The sequence below is a fragment of the Temnothorax curvispinosus genome, unplaced genomic scaffold (assembly GCF_003070985.1).
Source record: "Temnothorax curvispinosus isolate PA1 unplaced genomic scaffold, ASM307098v1 QBEX01004686.1, whole genome shotgun sequence".
Lineage (NCBI taxonomy): Eukaryota > Metazoa > Arthropoda > Insecta > Hymenoptera > Formicidae > Temnothorax > Temnothorax curvispinosus.
The window spans coordinates 705,776-717,818 of NW_020214466.1; the positions used below are offsets into that span (position 1 = coordinate 705,776).

The window sequence follows — 12,043 nt, forward strand, 5'->3', positions numbered from 1 at the left end:
TAAATAATAAAAATAGTAATATAAAACAGTTTCACATTTCAGATTACTATTATATAACCATAGGATTATATTCTCCAGAGATATGATTTATCTTTTTTACGGACCACATCCGGTCGGAGGTAGCTAAAGAGCTATATTTGAAGCTTTGACCCCGAGCGGGGCCTGAACCGAGGAGAGGTCCGCCTCGGGAAGTACAAATTAGAGGGTCGATCCCCGGCAATCCAACCCTTTCTCGGAGCGCACACCCCCACACTTGCTTCACGCTACAGGTGCACGCTACAGGTCGACTAATGGACGAAACGAGTTCCCGAGATACTGCAGCATCATTATAAAACGTTTATTTCGGCGTAAAAGTCAAAGTGCATCACGTCTGCACGTCCGCCGAGCCCCGCCGATGACTCGCGAGTAGAAACGCTCTTTCTTTGTATCGAGGTTACCCGCGGGATCAACCCCCTCCCTCCCACCCCTCGAGACGCCTTCGTGATATCAGCGCGTCGAGTAGTAGGCTCCCGATCTTTCACGCGTTTTAGACACGTTCGCAATGAAAAGGTGCAGACAGCCGTTGGGAACGTGATGTCTGTCCGCCCACTTGAATGTAGCAATCTGATTCGCACTGAAGTAATTTTTAGGTAATAGTACGTCTGGCTCCCCGCTTCTCAGACTAATACGTCATGCCTTTCTTCGCACTGTTTAACGATATATAAAAATTTTTTTCTGGTAAAAAGAAAAAATTTGAAAACTTATGTGCAATACTCTGAGTGTCTAAGCAACATGTGTCTAAGCAGCAAGAATAAATAATATTTTTGATATAAATTGTATATTCGACTTGAGATAGCGAATAAAAGTATGAAACTGCAATATATCATGTACATCCGCGAGATTACTCAACCTCTACGTTGCAGTTTGCATCCCTTTTATAAATTTTTCATCACAGTTATGTACAATATGTCAGAAAGTACAGCGTAAGCTTATATAAAATAATTGGTGGTTGTCCATCGCGAAATAACGATGCGCGAATGGCGCATGCCGATATCCGAAAAATGCGTTCATGCAATTTGGATTTACAGGATGCCACCAGCGAACGGAATATCCGCCGTAAAAATCGTAAAATTCTGCGCGGCGCTCATCGCACTTTATCAATATCTTTATTCCCAGTATTAAACCGTCGCCGCAACGTATCGAACTGGAAGAGGACCAAACGCGAGCGTCCCTCTCGAGCGTAAATCGACCAGCCCCTCGTTCCTCGGCGAGATTACTCTGGCGGTGCTATATTTACGCGCGCGTGTGGATTACGTGCGTGTACCCTTATTACCTCCCCGAGGTAAAAAAATCGCGGAAGTTTCGGAGCACATGCCACGGTAATCGATGCCACCTGTTCGTGCGTTCGAACGAAATGCAGTCGGTCGACTCGAGTGCGACGAATGCGCCGAGAATGCAACGGGTACCGATACGAATCGAAGTGTTTCAAGTCGCCAACGTGTTGAAATGCCAATTACATTCGTATTGGAGGTAAAATGATTCGTTAAACAAGGTCGAGTTAAGCAGTCAAGAGTGTGTACAGATATACTGATAAAAATGAATTTTTAAGATAAAAGATTACATTTAAAAAATATACGATCATTTCATTGTTAAGTTTTCTCGGCAAAAATTAATAAACACATATTATTACAAATAAAAAATATATCTAACAATAAGATCAAATAATTTCTTGCAGTCTGTAATCAATAACACATATTTCCTAAATTTACGAAACACGTAAGATTCTCAAAGTTTAGTACTTTTTAATCATTCATGCTTCTATTTCATTTCGCGCGACGGAATAGTAATCAAAAACCGCAGAGCACATTTCTGAGAAGTGATTGCAGGTGACTGCAGGTGATAGTCGGCTATCGCAAATTTTCGCGAAGCGGGTTCCGAAGTATTAGCCGCGGCCGGCAAAGACGAAAGGGTGGCACTGTCTCGTGTTCCCTGAATATTACCTTAGAACGGTTTCCACGAGGGACCACCTGTAGGTCCCACCGACAAACCGCTAGCAAACCGCAAGACGCGGTAATTACGCCGGAGAGCCGAAAAGTAAAGGCGCGCGCTGGGGATGGGAACGGTGCAGGGGGGGACGCCGCGCCGTTGGGCGAAACGGGAGGGAAAAAAATACAAGTCGAAAGAAAACGGCGAAACCACATAAAAAAGCACTTAAAGGAGAACGGACGCAGGCGAGACGCCGGAGAGAAGGAAGAGACCGGAGGAGGCAGGACTCGAAAAAGGACGAGGATGAGACAGAGAGGTGGAGGAGGAAGAGTTGCGGACACGGGTGCATGGAGCGTGACAGTGGGTGCAGGAGCACCTGCCCATTCTCGAACGGAACTCTGCCGGGTCGGTGATTTATGGAAACAAAGGGTGGGTGGGGCGGAAAACACGGGACGCACGGCGTCCCTGCCGTGTTCCATCACGAGCGATTCTGCCGAGAGGTAAAGAAGCTGGAGCTCTCGGGATACCTGATCTCGGACAGTAGAGTTTCTCACCCTCTTCACGAATACGCACCAAATTGTCTATATATTTACCATTATAGGTGGATCTAGCGGATCTAGCCCCTTAATAAAATTTCTCTCGTGACAATCAATGAAGAATGTTATTAAAAAATCAAATGCAGGATGATACTAAGGCATTTATGATCAAGATGTATGTATATTATCGATACTTGAATGAGGATTTGAACATAGAAATGCACAACAAAGCTTATAAAAACGACATAAAGCGACATAAGAACGTTAAAGATCCCACATGAGATAATGCGATGGATATGTTATGACTTACTGCTTACTATAATGTTAATTATCAAGAGAAATTAATACTCAAGTTCTCCATGAAGTAAAGTTAGATTTCACGTAACGAATAAACGTGCGCAGAAATTGTCCCATAAATCCGGCCGCAACAACCGCATTAGATTATAATTTACGTGCCATCCCTACCTGCCACGCGACGCATACTAAATTATTAATACGCCTATATTCGCGGGCATTGAAAGTACCAAAGGAAAGCATAAAATTAAGAACGCATCCGGTAGAGGATCACGCGGGGTCGACTCCGGTGAAATTTACAATCCGTTTAGGCGATACGTACGCATCCCGCGGGTGATCACCCTTCTTTAGCTGCATGCGTAAAGTCTCGTTAATTAGCCATCAGTCTCCCCTGTTGCTTGCCTCTCTCGCGTATAAACTCGAAGCTTTATTTATTTCGCCGCGCCGGAGAATAAATCTCTCGTCGCCGCGCTCGAATCTCCGCGCTCGCCGCAAACGATTCGCGCGGACCATCCGTCGATGTTCGACGCAGCTTTTTCATCGACGAATAGCCGGAACGTAATAATCGTTAATAACCGTCTTTGCAGCAGCAGGACTGCCGCTAAGTATCGGCGCGTGGGCGAGGAGACTCGAAACGGCCCACGGCAGGTTACATTGCGCCGGTAGGGCTCAGTTATTCAAGATGAGCCCTTTGCGTTGAAGAATCTACTTCCCGATCCATCGTAGACTAGTTATTATGAACGAACAAGAGTTAGAAATATGTCATATAATATCGAATCGCAAACGCTTTAGAAAGTTCCATGTATATTCTGTATCATCATCGGCCTAAGGGGATGGCTGTCCCAGAATAAATGGCTCTCTCACCTCCGTCCGTCCTTATGCTGTCGCCTCGTAAATCGCAACTTAGGCCCTTCGCACGCAATTGCGTGGCACGCGAAGTAATGTCCGGCCGTGTCGCGGATCGGTTGCGCCCACGCCGGGCGTATGAGGACATTAACGCAACAACTGGACCGAAGAAGCTGTAAAACAGCGTTACGTGGCGTAGCCGGCACGCCGCGCGCTCTTCTCATCCTCCTCTCTACCTCACGTCCCCCCGCGGCTGCCCCGAGGTTCTATCGTCACGGCTCTCATTCTCGTCCTGCTCTCTTGCTCGCCCTCGCCCGATTCCTCCCCACGCGCTCGTGCGTTTCTCCTCGAGAGCGGCACGAGCGCGTACTTCCTCGGTACTTACGACCGTCCTCGAGTAGTTTTATTCTGTCTCGCCGCGTGGGCGGGAAACGGGGACTTAGGGGCCATCTCCATTCGCCGATTACTTTCCTTCCCCGTTCTCTTTCTCCCCTAGTTCCGCGATGCATCCCTCGTATTCGAACTCTCGCAAGAGACTATTTTCTCGTCGGCGAAAAGTATGAAAATTTTACGATGACCCGGCGCGCACTAAAATCGAACGTGGTGTCAGTTGCGGAGACATGAGATCGCGTCGAGGAACCAAAGAAGGCGCGCTTTTATCAAGAGATTATATCTCGCGGCAATAAAATAAGGCCATGTCGTCGTCAGCGTCATCATCGTCGGACACGAGCGAGTATTTTAAACGCACACGTGGTTCGGCGCTATCGGAACACGCGCGCGGGAAAGTTTAGCGCTCGGCGTTTAATAAATGAATGTAAACGACGGCGATAAAGAATCTCAGCTCGGGGTAAAGCACGCCTGGAGCTCACAACGCGCGACGGCGAGGTTTACGTAAGCACGTGTCGCTCTCGAGATTAACAATGCGTCCGTTTCTCGTTCGTCCGCGGCGCGAGGCTCGCGTACGTGCGCTCAATTTTATACCGCGACTTTACGCGCATTTATACGCGCCGCCCGCGACAGGAAAATAGGCTCTAGCTGTACCGGCTGCGCTCGCACCGCGCCGCGCGCCATGCGCCGGTCCGACGCGACGGCACGAACACGCGGACGTAAAGTTTTACGTCGCAGATACGAAACGTCGAATATGTATAACTCAATAGGAAACATTCCGTCCCTCGCGTGGGCGCGAGGAATTATACACGTAGCGGACCGCGCGTATATATTTTATGTCCGCGACCGTTGTGCGATGGCTGCGATTCTTAGAGCTAAATTATCCGAGTACGAGGCACCGACCGCTGCGAAGAGAGCAAGCGGAGCGATCGTAGGAGCCAGGCGCTGACGGTAATGTGGCGCCGTATATTCCGAGGAACGCTCTCGGCAGCGTGCGAGCTGACTGTCCGAACAGCGGCTTGTGCTTTATTCATGCAAGCCACACGGGTCTTATATCATAATAATGCAACATATCCTGACACACGTGCGCGCTCCCAAGTCTCTCTCGCGATCACATCCTTATGTATCCAATGCGACTTGCTCGAGGTAACAAAGAAGTGTCAATGTAATACCTCTATTAGAACACTGCAAAATTATCTTATCTTGTATCATAGTACTGAACCTATTTTAGGAATCTATTGTTAACATTTCTCTGCTAATTACTAACGATCAGATATTCAAGCTTCAAGATAACGCACGATAAAAATGCATATGGCCTTAATATTGATCTTTATATTTGAATGAGTTTTCAGCTACGAGCTGTTCCGGCGCGACGCCCGCCGCCATCTCCTCGATAACGAAGGGTCTGTCTCGAGTGTTCTCTCTCAGAATACCACTCAAAGGTTAAAGAACGTTTTAAGTTCTCGTTCGAGAGAAGCCCACGATCTCTCCTCGCAGCGCGTTATTTTTTTGTCGCTCCGGCCGGACAGACAAAAGCCACTTCGAAAGAAGGAGAGAGGCAAGGAGGAGACTCTTTGCTCTCGCGTGGGCCTGGAGGCGAAGGCACCAGTTTGGTTTTCGGGCAGCGAGAGGAGTGTGCCTCTCGTGGAGGGCCAAAAGGCCACCTGCCCTACCGTGGACCCCCCCATTTTTACGTTCACTTTATTAGCTATTATTATACGCATGCTTTGGCTCCACAGTCTCACCGAGAACCGCCCGCGCCTGTTTAGAAATATTTCATGAGACGTTTTCGACTTAGCTCGACGCCGGGAGTTCGTTAATCCTTCGACGTAGCCTAAACAAGTCGAGGACCTACCGATTTCGGAGTAACATGGCCGGTCCACCGCACCCGAGTGAGTCCACGCAGGTCCTCGGTAAAAGACATTCATTGTTAGACTGTCGATTAAACTTTTGTGAAAACGCACAGGCTACCTTATCGAGACTCGTATGGATTTATCTTCGAGCGCATCCGGCTGGCATTGCTCGATACACACGAATCGAATTAATCGATATCGAGAACAATCGTGATGCGCAATTCGTCGAACTCCGCTGTATTGGAAACGCGATTAGATGTAGTTGTTCACATTCCAGAGATCTTCGATAATGGAACTGTACGGATGATTATACGCGATGTAGTTGCTCGTAAGTGTCTTCGAACACGGAAGCAACGTGTTGTTCGCAATAACAAGATAAGCAACGTTTCATTAAAGATTTTTTTATGTTTACATTATCCAGTATCTACAACAATGCATGATAGTAAAAAGATAGTAAAAAGAAGTGATAGTAAAATGATGTTAAAAACTAAATAGATAAAAAGAAGAAACCGCAAAAAAATGTTTCGATTTAATCTTGCTACATTATTGAAGAAAAAATTGAAGGAGCACACACAGTACTTCTTTGAATACCGATGATATTATTAAAGGGTATTACCAATTTAAATATTTTCACTGGATTATCACGGGCATGTTAAAAAATTGTGTCGGACATCTTAATTGTTTGGCCATGGGCGAACTTTCCAAACTTATGATGAAGCAATCATGTTGATCGCGATGATTTTCGAGAATCTTATCAAGTACAGAGAGGCAGCAATTTTGCAAGAAGAACAAATTGACCTATTGGTATCTAATGAAAATCTTGTAACAAAATAGACTGGCGCATTTTTCGCGGATATCGCATATCCGTACCTAAAAACGCGATTACCTCATCTCTTGATATAAAACCAGCAAGAGATCACATATCATTTTATTCAACAGCCAATTTAAGCGAAATCCCGAACGTTCCATTTTTGAGAAGAAACTGTTAATCGAAATTTGCATGTCATATAATACTGATCAAAAACGTTCGTTTGAATGCACATATGCATATAATCTACGATATTCACGCGTTTCCCATAACCTAGAATTTTTTTTTTACAAGAACATTTATACATAAGAAACTTCAATTAATATTTATTACATATTTACCCTGTTAAGAAATTAAATCACAAGGAATGTGCGGCAATTTATGAATCATATTTCTGCCCTGACAGCTGATAGTTAAATATCCGGAACCCCAGTTGTTAAATATTGAAATTGATTTATATTCAACCTTTAGTGCTTCCGCAAAATCCTATACAAGAAAAAGCAACGACGGGCGCTTAAGTTATGCGTGTGTTTTGCATATTTCCGTTCACAAACGAAGCGCGGTTTGGAGATATCCTTAAAGGGGCACGTGCGTGCACGCGCGTCGTCGTGTCCGCACGCGTAATGAAAGAAAACGAGCACGCGAAAGGAAGGACGTTAAGCACGATAATCGGCGATTTATCGCTGTTTTCGCCACTCTCGGAATTTGATTCTCGGCCGGTGGTTTGGCGTGTTTAAAAACACGTTTGTATTCGCGCCGACTGTTCGTCATGAATTAAATCGGCGCGGTCAAGGAAAAAAGAACGTGGCCGCGAGGGACTAATAAAAGTAGCAAAACGACCGGAGGGACTTCACAATCGGGCCGCGCCGTTTCCGCCATTGTGTGCCACGATAATAATACGCGACCCGTTCCCGACGGCGTTTTTAATCCGGCTCGGAGCCTTAGCGCCGACACGGCTTTCAGGAAAGCCGCGCTCTGCGACTTTCAGAGGCGTGGCGCCTGCTCGCCTCCAGCGAGCGAATATTTCACTTTACTCGCTCGTGTCGATCTCACGCCTTCGCGAAGGATCACGATTACGCAAAGTCGCTCCGTCGCGCATAATGATAATACACCAGCACGGTATTGCATATCGCACGGACTATTGTAATTCATTTTCGTTCAATGTGTTAACCGTAGCCACGAATTCAAGAGGCATCGTGAGAAACGAAAAAACAAGGTCGGTCTTATTTGGTCGACGTCCCTCCCTTCCCAGGTTATTCCTTTTCGTCGGAGGTGGAAAGAGGAAACTGCAATCTCAGGTCGCGACAGGGTGCCGAGATAGAGGCAATCTGCAAACACGAATTGGCCATTTGGCGGGCGTGGTGACGCATATGCGCGCGCGGCATAATTTGCTTTGGTACCATAGGACCAGCTTTTTTCTCCCGGGTGGTGGGGTAGTGATTCATTCCCGCGGTAATGCGCGACATTGGTATTCTATTCGTAACTCCATTAATTCGCAACTTCATTAGCATAATTGCTGCTAACAGCACTAACATCTTATAATCCGCATTTTCTAGCAATAAATTACATATTTTTTTCTCCAGCTCTAAAAAAAGAATTTATTCTATCTAACGTTGCTGCATTATACATAGATACTTCTACTATGATATAAATTAGTATAAACCAAAATTTAGCAATACTATTTAATAACTTGCCTTCTAATGTTTCTAACCTTTCTCTCTCTCTCTCTCTTTCTTCCAATCAGTAGTTGTTTCTTTTTATCGCGTCTAATAACTGATGTAGAATATTTTTATATATTTCTAATTTGTATATACACAACTGTATATTCATATTATCACACTCACAATACAGTTATTAAATATTATTTCAATAATAAAGAAATAAAACTATATCTTGCAATTTAATCTCACAAGTCTATACATGCAAGACTTATACGAAAAAAAAAAGAAAAAGAGGCTAGCAAGTCGTTTAAACGTACATGAGTGTCGATAGCTCGGGTCCGTGGGTTTGCTAAGCCCAAATGACTGTACGGATCCTTGCGGGAAAGGCAAGCAATTATGCTGGTATTTACTGCCGCGACTTCTTCAGAGAAGCCATTGTGCTCGCGCCAGCATTTGCATCCCCCGCAAGCAAACGCGACTGTCGATTGTTTTAATGACCGCTCCCGCGGGCCTTTAGCCCATAAACTTCATTGTTTGGGCACACCCTTTTGGGCAATCGGCCACGACGTGGAAACCGACAACGAGGTAAAACGTATATTCGCCAAACTCGTCAAAACTACAATGCACCATACCACAATAAAACGTGCATTTTAAGATAAATAGATTCTCCTTTCTCAGAAACATGCCTTTCACGCATTGTAGTTTTGCACCTGGAGATTTTGAATATTCAGACCTCAATCCCCGAAGAAGAAAAATGCAATGTATACTCGTGAAAATCTTCGTTTAATATTCGAACCCGCCGCGTGCAGGAAATTCGATTTTGAAGAGGGTTAGAATGAAATAAATTTCCATCCTGCCCAGACGAGAGCTCGTGGGAGCACCCTGGGAAAGTCGTTAATTTGAAATAAATTTAAAAGTTTACGATTCGTGTGAGGTACCCCGACCACCCTGCTACAAAAGATCTTGTCGATTTATCTCAGACATTTTTTAATACTTCTCTCCCCCGACCCGAAGTATATCATTAATATCTTCTTAAATATCACATTTAAACTCACTTTCAAGAATTGACTTGACTACTAGAGCAAGTTTTTAATAAAGCTTGCGTGCGTAGCAGTCATTCAACTATCTTGGTTAAGGAACACATAGCTCGTCATTAAAATGCACGAAGATATCTTTTACAACGTATTGCGAACCGTCGGAGTCCTTCGGTCGGCTATCATCAAAACGCACGCCTCGCGTGCATCGTACGCCCGAAGGTTTATTAAGAAATCAACAATGAGCTCCTCTTGCAATCGATAAATTAAGCCAATAACGTGCGCCGCGTGCTGCGCACGGATCCAGCGTCCGTGAATCCAGAGAGTTAAGTTAAATAGCGTAATTAAACAGCAGTTTGTACTCGGTGTTCTTAGGTGCGCTAGGGCCGCTAGTGTAATTACCCCGAAGGTTTTAATCGACGGAAACCGGGGATAATCAAAGTGATTTAGCGGGCAGGCGACGCCACGGGGTGCCCCGTCGCCCTCCCGCCGTTCGAACGATCCCGAAGAGTCGTGCAACCCGAAAGCCCGCAGGGCGCGCATCACCGCGACTTACCGTGCAACTACAAACACATCACCGGCTGCAATTCACCTGCGCCCAACGGGAATCTCACCAGCTCTCTCCGAGAACCTGGAAATCGAGCGAGGTAGAAACGAGTGAGAAGGATGGCGCCGAAACTGACCAATTCAATGAGTATTCCATGTTATGTTCTGTCGATTTGATCGATGACCTGCTCTCGGAAATCAGGACCCGGGCTACGCCCTTATCTCGTCACAGGGAATAGTCCATTTTCGTGGGCCAGACACACTTCCTGTCCAGTTAAGTGGACCCGGTAATTGTTGAACGGTCGGTCGGATGTTTTTAGTAGAGATAAGGATGAGTTATAGAAAAAAAGTTTCCTGCGTTTCCGCTCATTCAATTTGTGAAATCGTCTCGACATTTCGGTCGAGGAATGGCAGATAAAATTGACCAAAACGTACTCTAGCTCGTCGTCTGCAACCAATTATAGGGCGATGTATCATAAGATAAGATAGATAGGCGAACAAAAAGATTGCGCCGGTAATTAAGAGACATTGCGTGAATGGCGTCAAAGTCTTTCCTTCGGTTTGGTTACGTCACCAAAACTCGATCTACCGAATACACACATGGTTTGACAAAAAATAGAGGAGCGTACATCTCTCTTTGTTAGACTGGCGAGAGTGAGCCTGTGCGCTATCCTCATTAACGTGAGGTTCCCTGATGAGGCGTTCGGCGCTCTTAAGTCCCGAACTCTCGGTGATGCATTGTCCCGGGAATTAATACTCGCGTATAAGCACGCACACGAGCACACGAGAATCTCAACCCCCGGTGCAGAGATCGCCCGTGAGAGCGAGGAACCTCGTGCACCCGCAGTCGATCACTTTAATCGATTTCGCTCGAGTCGGCGCAAGAACCGAACGGATCGTTAGATCGGTCTGATGAATGGCTGAATTATCGGCGCGGAACCGCCAATGAATATCGTTAATGAGGGTGGCGCGTTTCACGACGAGGAGGGTTCGCATAAATTTATGCCGACTGCCCGGGCTTCTCCATCAAAATTTTATTATTTGCATTATCCTTTTTTTCTCCGCGTGGAAGACCTCTTGCGCGTGGAGAATGCAAGGCTCTTAATTAATTGCCCGTAACTTCCAGACATTAACTTGTTCTATGGCTTAACTCGAGTTTTAGTTCCTCCATCAGGTATCTCCCGAAACTTTCAGCTGAATTCTCGGGTCGATTACGAAAGATTTCGGTATCGCTCCTTCGGTGGTCGCGAAGTGATTCACAGTTTTCGGCACGTCCACGAATAAAGTGAAGACCGATGCTTCCTAATTAAATTCTATTGTTCCGCGGCATCTTAAAGGACAAAAGCCGGCGAATGAAACGCCCCGGTAAAATGGAGCGTGAAACTGAAACAATAGGTAGAAAAAGTCGGTCGCTTTCAGCAGGAAACGCCGGCCGACGTTTTCCGGGAGATTGCGATTCGTCGGGGTGGCGGAACAGAAGTTACCGAGGTTGCCGCGCGGATTTCGGGCTGAAGAAATGCGATTTAATTGCGAAAAATTAACCGCTCTGTAGAGATGAAATAATGAGAAACGGCGCGCCGAGGATAAAGGCCGACCTGACCTGAGACAATGCAGGTGTCTGTGGCAGACGTGCCATGATGAATAGTCGTTGGGACGACAGCTCGTTTTAAGAGAGCCCTCTAAAAAATCATGTAAAGAGGAAGGCGGTGCCGCGCGATTAAGAGCAAGATGAATCCGATGGAGTACGAGGAGACGTTTCCATTATAAGTGAAATTGATCTTTTCCCATGATCACACCTGCCGGAGATTCGCCGCGCTCGCGCCGAGATTGAACGGATTGACGTTCGAAAGAAAGAGAGAAAGCATCAGAGTATCGAAGAAACGATCCATCGATCATTATGCGCCTATTAGGCCGCGTGGGAGTGAGATAATCACTTTCAAAAGAGGGTCATTATAACTTTAGCTCTTCTAGAGTTCTAGAGAAAACCTGACTGCTTCACATAGAAAATAAAATGAACTGTTTTGCTGTTACCAAAATAATAATTATAAATTTCTGCCATCCTTTTAGATTTGTGCGAAATTTAGAAAAAAAATATAATTTCTAAATTTTTATT

The 12,043-nt window shown here is 45.7% G+C and overlaps 1 protein-coding gene across 4 annotated transcripts in view; it reads right to left on the bottom strand.

The window, feature by feature from the left end:
• The window catches only part of LOC112453779, a 214,763-nt gene that overhangs the window by 146,426 nt on the left and 56,294 nt on the right, over positions 1-12,043 (bottom strand). Inside the window, exon 1 of one of the 4 annotated variants that reach the window (XM_025014707.1) lies at positions 5,884-5,948. The exons of the other annotated variants lie outside the window; for them this stretch is intronic. The gene's annotated coding sequence lies outside the window, so the exon portion shown is untranslated. Of the gene's footprint in view, positions 1-5,883; positions 5,949-12,043 lie in introns of those variants that run through there. 4 annotated transcript variants of the gene reach the window in all.